The sequence below is a fragment of the Convolutriloba macropyga genome, chromosome 1 (genome assembly GCF_964194025.1).
Source record: "Convolutriloba macropyga chromosome 1, txConMacr16.3, whole genome shotgun sequence".
In the NCBI taxonomy this organism is placed as follows: Eukaryota; Metazoa; Xenacoelomorpha; order Acoela; family Convolutidae; genus Convolutriloba; species Convolutriloba macropyga.
The window spans coordinates 41,363,717-41,371,362 of record NC_134468.1 but is presented as its reverse complement, the minus strand read 5'-3'; positions in this window follow the sequence as shown (position 1 = coordinate 41,371,362).

The window sequence follows — 7,646 nt, the reverse complement described above, 5'->3', positions numbered from 1 at the left end:
ATATATATATATATATATATATATATATATATATATATATATATGTATATATATATATATATATATATATATATTTATATAAATATATTTATAAATAGATAGATAGATAAATAGATAGATAGATAAAAATATAAAGTTAAGCAAAATTTATCAATATGTAGCAATAATTATCAACAAATGACTTAAAGGTCACCTCCCTTTATTTTTTTTTACCAGAAATCGTCTCTACATTTTCCAGCATATTTGAAATTTTGAGTGCATGCACCTCGCTATGTACAAGTACACACCTCATAGAGGAATACCAGCGGGAACGCTTCAACTAAAGTGCCAAAAACGAAACTTGGACAGCAACAGCTCAGACAAAGACTCTTCACAAAACACAAATCAATTGCTCATTTAACACTATACATCAATTGATACAACTTGAATACTGGGAAGAAATTGATTATTAGGGATTTAATCCCATTGCAATACAATCTTCGTCTCTTATTTTGTTTTGAGATAACGTACTGAGATTGACTTGAAAAAGTATTCCCAATCGAAAATGAACACGAAGTAAGAAAACCAAATGTTTCCTTTAAGTTGCAGGACCGAATAGGATGCAGGTGCAGGTATAATTTTAGTCAACAAATATTAAGAAACAGCTTATAATAAGAAAATAGTCAACATATATTAAGAAATTCAAATTTTTTTCAGGCCGAATCTCATAAGCATCTTTGCGCCAATTTATTTCTTTCAATCTTTCAACTCTCTTTATAGAGTTTTTACATCACTGCGTACAAAAAATGTGTAAAACTCCTTTTGATGCTTATTGCCCATTTTCAGCTGTTAATGTAACGGCTGCTCTCCTATCAAAGTCAAGGAAAACTTTACACCGCCCAGTTCGTTTCAGCGGTTTCAAATCTGTCCGGATATTGTGTTTTTGCAGTTAACTTTTGTGAACTGTATTATCTGCTATACTATAGAATGCCGTTGTATTACTTGATATTCAATATTGTCAAGTAACTGCTTGTTCAGCTTTGCCGAATAACAAATAACTTTGATTCAACTAAGCAAAAGATCAAAATTTCAAATAACCAAATAGTCTCAATTTAGAGGTTTTCAATGATATCTCATTAACCACAAAAACTAGTGAGATAAAATTTCACAGGGTTATGGTCGTTAGGTAGGCCTACTATCTGATGTAAAAATAAACAACGCTGGGTAAACTGCGTTGGTGGGGCTACCTTTTATATTTTATACCCAATCTTAATACATGGGCGAAATACAAAGTTTTGTATATCTTTGTAACCAAGTTTTCAGATCTACCGATCAACTAACTGGAATCAGCCTAGGCAACTGGTAAATGAATGAAACAAGAACGAACAGTCTAACTGCTCTGTAACTCTACTTATTAGAACTTCGTTCCGCAATGTGAAAATTTGAGAATTTCAAAGTCAATTCTATTTTCAGTAAAGTTAGGCTGTACAATCACTAATATGATCTACAGAAACAAGACACGAAAACAAGTAATTTACCGCTCAAGAAAGTGTGCATCAATACGCACTGTATGTCAACTTATTATGCCCAAAATTGCAAATTTCATCTGATTTTTGGTAGTTTTTCAAGCTCCTTTTATGCTGCCAGTCACGTGGAATTACATGTCATATTCAACTGTTGATTGGTTGTAGATAATAATGTCGACAGAATGTGAACATTTTTCCATAACCTCACTTTTTCAGTGTAAATTTGATGTCATGGGAAATTTGTTAACCATGTAGAATTTTTGTCGAATATTCTGTATCAATAACAGGTTGATTCGCAATCCAATCGCAAAGAATCTGATGCAATACTGTTAAGTCGTAGTATTGTTTTGCTGGTGGTTGAGGTAGTTCGAGTTTGAGTTATAGATTAACTTCATGAATGACGATTGTGTATTAATAATAGTTGCTAAATATAAATGTTGACGAAATGATCAAATCCGTTTGGCTTCGATAGAATGTAGCATTAAATTTCGCTTGTCACACTTTTCTAGCTTTAAGGCTTGAAATGACCTTGAAGCGCTATTCAATTTGATTTCTGAGTTGTTAAGCTCAGCCGCAATATCGCCGGCCCTGTTTTCTATCGCGAATACATCTTTTCCAGGTAGTACTGGGGTGAGCTTCACTACTGGTCTCTTGTACACACCGTCGTTCGTTCGAACTATCGCTGATCGAATCACACCGTCAGACCCATCGATGGTCTCCGTAACTCGACCTAGCTTGTAATATCCACGCTTATCTCTATCTTCGATCAACCAAACGAGATCGCCTTCTTTGAGGGTTTCGTTCGCCGTAGATCGCCATTTTTGCCGATTATTCAGAGTTGGCAGATATTCTTTACGAAGTCTGTCCCATATGAGGTTTGCATATGCTTGAGTTTGTGGAAAGAGTTTGCGATGATCAACAAATTCTTCCGCGCATGATAGGTAGGGTAAGCAAACGTTCTTGTTGCCAAGCAAGAAGTGATTGGGGGTCAAAGCTTCTAAGTCATTAACATCTGAACTGACTGGAGTCAACGGTCTTGCGTTCAATGTCTGCTCAACAATACACATCGTTGTTGAAAGAACGTCCTGGAAAGACTGATCTGTTCCCCAACACTGCATACATTGCTTTCTTGCAACTTCTCACCAACCGCTCCCATACTCCTCCAAAGTGAGGTGCTGCGGGTGGGTTGAACTTCCATCTGATCCCTCGTTGAATTAGATGTTCTTCGATCCCTTCTTTGTTCCATGCCGCAACGTACTCTGCAAACTCTCTTTCAGCTCCAACAAAGTAATTTGTCCCGTTGTCGCTAATGATCGTATTCGGTTTGCCTCTTCGAGCAATAAATCTCATTATTGCATTGAGACAACTATCTGAGTCCAACTTGGGTACCACTTCTATATGCACCGCTCTCATAGTTAGACAAATAAAGAGACAACACCATCGTTTTTCATTTCTTCACCCAATTCTCGCAATGAAAGGGCCAAAAGTATTCAACTCCAACATTTGTAAAGGCTTTTGAAGCATCTAACCGCTCTTCGAGTAGATCGGCCATGACTGGTGCTATCGTTTGTGCTCTGCCCTTTCTGCAGGTAACGCACTTGTTCTTGATTGATCTTAAGGCGTTCCGTATGGCTAGTATCCACATCTTCTGCTGAACAATGTTTCTCACATGCTCAGTGCCTTCGTGTTGATTGTCCTTGTGCTCGTTTCGCAAGAATAATTCAACCGCGTGATGTTTCCAATGTAGCAGTATGGGATGCTTTGCATTGAAGTCCAATTGACTTTTGCCTATTCTGCCTTTGGCTCGAATAAGTCCTTTTCTATCTATGAAGTGAGAGAATTGTAGAATTTTGATGCCTTTTGGAATTTCCTTTTCAGCTTCGAGAGATTTCATCTCTTCACCACACTGTTCTTGTTGTAGTAAATTGAAGATTGTTGCTTTTGCTTTTTCTCTTTCTTCAATGTTGACTACGAGTGTTGCAGAATTGTCTTCGTTCAATGCTCGCTGTCCGTATGCCACTGTATTTACTAGTCTGTTGAAGTTAATAAATCGTTCCCACTGGATAACATCTTTCTTCTCTTCAGCCTGTAGCATGAATACTGATGAGGGTATATTCTCTTCATCTGATGCAAATATGAGGTTCACTTGCTGTGGTCATTCACTTTCTGGTCGCTTCAACCAGGCCAGCCCAGTGAGCCACTCACTTCTCTTGAGTTTTTCAATGTTGATTGCTCTGGTGCCAATGTCCGCTGGGTTGTTGATATCGGTCACATGTTTCCACTGTGAAACGTCAGTTGTATCTAGTATCTCAGCTACTCGATTGGCCACAAACACTTGTTGTTTGCGATGGGAACTGTGTATCTACTGCAATACCGTAGTTGAGTCTGACCAAAACTGCAACTATTTATCTTCATTTCATGTTCCTTGACTATCTGTTCTTTCAACCTCACTGCCATGACTGCCGCTTGCAATTCCAATCGCGGTATTGAAAGATGCCTCATAGGTGCCACTCTGCATTTTCCAATGACAAATGCTAAGTCAGCTGAGTACTCTTTTGGTTGTGAACGTAGATAGGCCACTGAACACATCGTGTCTTCAGATGCGTCAGCAAACACATGAAGCTCAGTTTTATCCCTCCCTCTAATGAAGTATGTTCTATCGATGCTTGTTTCAGCCACTATTGGAAGTTGTTCTTTCCATCTCAGGAATTCTTCTTCTTCACTAGGCTCCACTTCGTTGTCCCAATGTTGTCCATTCTTAGTCCAGATGCCTTTCAGAAGTCGTCTCATATGAACACTGAACGGAGCAAACAATCCGATCGGGTCGAATACGGAAGATACCAGTGACAGAATCTTCCTCTGGGTTATAGGGATTTCCACTTCCTTGTTGGTACCTCTACATACTTGAAGACTGTCATCAGTAACGGTCCATTGCAGTCCTAGCACTGAGGATCCCTCCGCATTGGGTTCCACTTCGACTTGCTTTGTGTTGGTGATTGACTTCAAGTCTTCTGGGATTGCTTCGGCAACTGCATCATTGTTGCTTATTCACTTCTTCAGTTCAAATCCATGTGGTGAGAGAAGAGGTTGTAGTTGTTTGAAAACTTCAATTGCTTCTTCCGAGGTTTCTACTGATTTGATGAAATCGTCCATGTAGAAGTTTTTTTGTATTGCCTTTGTTGCTGTTGGATACTCTTCTTCGTTGTCCAGTCCCACTTGTTTTAGAGCATAGTTTGCACAAATTGGAGAACTCTTAGCTCCAAAAAGATGACGCTGATATTCGTATATCTGAACAGGTTCGTTTGTTCTAGGACGCCATACGAACCTCAACCAACTTCTGTCCTGTTCGGGGACTTGCACTTGTAGAAACATCGATTCGATGTCAGCTGTCAGGGCTATTGGTCCTTCACGGAATCTGAATATTGTTCCAATCAACACATGTAGCAGATAAGTTCCTGCTAGTAGCTTATCGTTAAAGCATACTTCTTTGTACTTTGAGGCAGCATTGCAAACACGTCTTACTCTGCCAGGCTTGTTCGGGTTTAGCACTGGATGCTGTGGCAAATACCATTCTTTCCCGAAGGTGCCTTTCACTTCGGACTCGTCCAATACCTTTACGAATCCTTTTTCTACATCTGTATCTATTGACTGCTGATACAAAATCTTCAGGTTTGGGTCCCTTTGGAATCCACAGCATTCCCACTTCGTACCGCTCTCCTGTGAACTTTGTCGTACTATCTAGCATCTTTTGTGCCTGCAATTCCTTTTTCGACTGACTGACGACGTTGATTTTGGAAGCATAGGTTTCTATGTCCCACCAGGTTTAGATATTCTGTCATTTAGACAAACATTTTGTCTTCTTTTGCCCGTCATGGGTCCACTGACTACCCATCCTAGCTCTGTTAGAACGGTGAAAGGTTCACTTCGTGTTCCTATCTTATAGTCCAATGGGCGTTGTAGCTCATAAGCATCTTGACCAAGGATGATGCCAACTTCCATCAAGTTGAAGCTTTTGTTGGGTAAAACACTCAAGTGGTTGAAGCTTTGCTTCAGCTTGTTGTAGTTGTAGTTTGTGTTTCCCAAGGAGATTGACGGATGTGCAAACGCTTCGATTGCATGCACCTTTGAATGTAGTCCCTTTATTTTGAGAGGAACCCTTTCTGTCTTCAGATCCTTCGTTCCGTGTATGCCAGCTATGTTGAGCGTCACACCGGTGCCTTGGGCCCGTAACTTCTCTTGCACACTTTGATCGATGAATGAAACCGTTGATCCACTATCGAGGAAAGCATATATGTTCAGCCTGTTGCCACCGCTCTGTATTGAGACAGGAACTATCTGAAGAAAGCTAGTAACTTCGTTACTCTGGTTGATTGTTGCTGCGCTTACGTTGACTGCATGATTGCCCTCGTCCATTTGGTTTTCTGAGTGTAGCAATCGGTTGTGCTTCTTGATGCATCCATTGATGCCGCACGCATTGACTTTACAATCTTTGATTGCATGTCCTTTACCTAGACATCCGTAACATAAGCTTTGCTTCCTCACTGCTGCGTATCGATCATTCACACTCATGTTCCTGAATAGTGGACAGTTCCATATTTTATTAGTGCCATCAGCTAGCGGACAGTGATCACTTTGCGTTTGCTTCGTTTTTTTCACATTGGAACTTGCACTGAAGTTCGACGTTTTCGAGAACCGTTTGTCTCTATTTGTGCTTCTTCGGTCTTCTTCTCTTCGCTCTCCCTTCGTGAAAACCCTTCGTGCACGAACGCTATCCTTGATAGCCATTTTTCAAACATAATCAGATCAGGCCAATCGTCATCTTTATCATCAACATAGAAGCACCACTTCTCTTTGAGAACTTGGGGTAGTTTATCTATTGCCATATACAGTGTCGAGCTCGATTGCAGATCACCAATCCGCTTGTACTCTTTGAGCACATTCACAAAGTTCGAAACAATAACTGAGAAACTGATCAGACCTGTTGAGTCGTGAGGATTCACCTGACTTGCTTTGCGAAGAATCTCCAGTTGTGCATCAATGATCACATGGGGCCTTCCAAATTTCCTCTCCAGAATGCTCCATGCAGCACCATAGAATTGTCCAGAAAAGCCCATTCCAGAGATTGCTGACCTTGCCTTGCCTGTCAGTAGAGTCTTCAGATGGCTCATCTTCTCTGAGTCTGGTATTGGTCGTTGATCCACTGTAGCAATGAACATACTAGACCACTCCGGCCATTCGAGAGGATTTCCGTCGAAATTGTTCAACTTCAGCTTTGGTAGGCTACTACTACCTGAATAGCCAGTGTTGTATCGTAATAGACCAGCTCTGGGTGGAAATGTCCCGGTCTTCAACACTTGAGGATCGGTCTTGTGAACTGCGATATCGTGAGAATTGACTAGACATGTTTCTTTCAGGGGTTGCTTCGAGGCGAGCTGTTGATCGTTCTGGGGTTGGAAGGTTGTCGATCCTGCTGGCCCAGTCAGAGACATCTCTCTTCTTGGAGGTCCAGTTGAAGGGTGATTTGTCTCGAGCACTGATTGATTGGGAACGAGCATCATCGTTCTCTAATGCTGTTCTCTTCACTCTGCGCTCTAGCTCGCGCTCTTCCTCCAGTAGTTGATGCTTGGTTTCCAGTTCCTTCATTTGCATTTCCAGCTCTAGCCTCCTTCGCTCAAACCGTGCTTGTTCTAGTCGCATCTTGGTTTCGAATTCGATATCGAAAAATTTCATCCTTTCCTCTCGCCTTTGCTTTGCTGACGATGTTTCCGAAACATTCTACGTTTCTTGGCCACTGGCTGTGGCTCCATTTTGCACTGTTTGAGCAACTGGGCTGTCCGTTGGGTAGTTGTTGTTCTCACTGTCGTTTACGGCTTGGGTTGCGTTGTTTTGCTCTGCATTCAATTCTGGCTGCGTGCCTTTGCTTATTTATGAAAGCCAATGATAGTCCAAACTTGCTTTGCACTTCCTTGCTTCTTTCAGATGTTCTTCAACGAATTTTGCTTGGTAGGGCACAAGCTGGTTTGGACGCTGCAGTTGCTTGGGTATTTCTTCCTCTAGGAGGTGGACAGTCTGTTGATAGAGGACCTTTAATTTGTTGGGTCGATCTGAATCTTCAATAATTTTGTAGCCAAGACTTCTTTT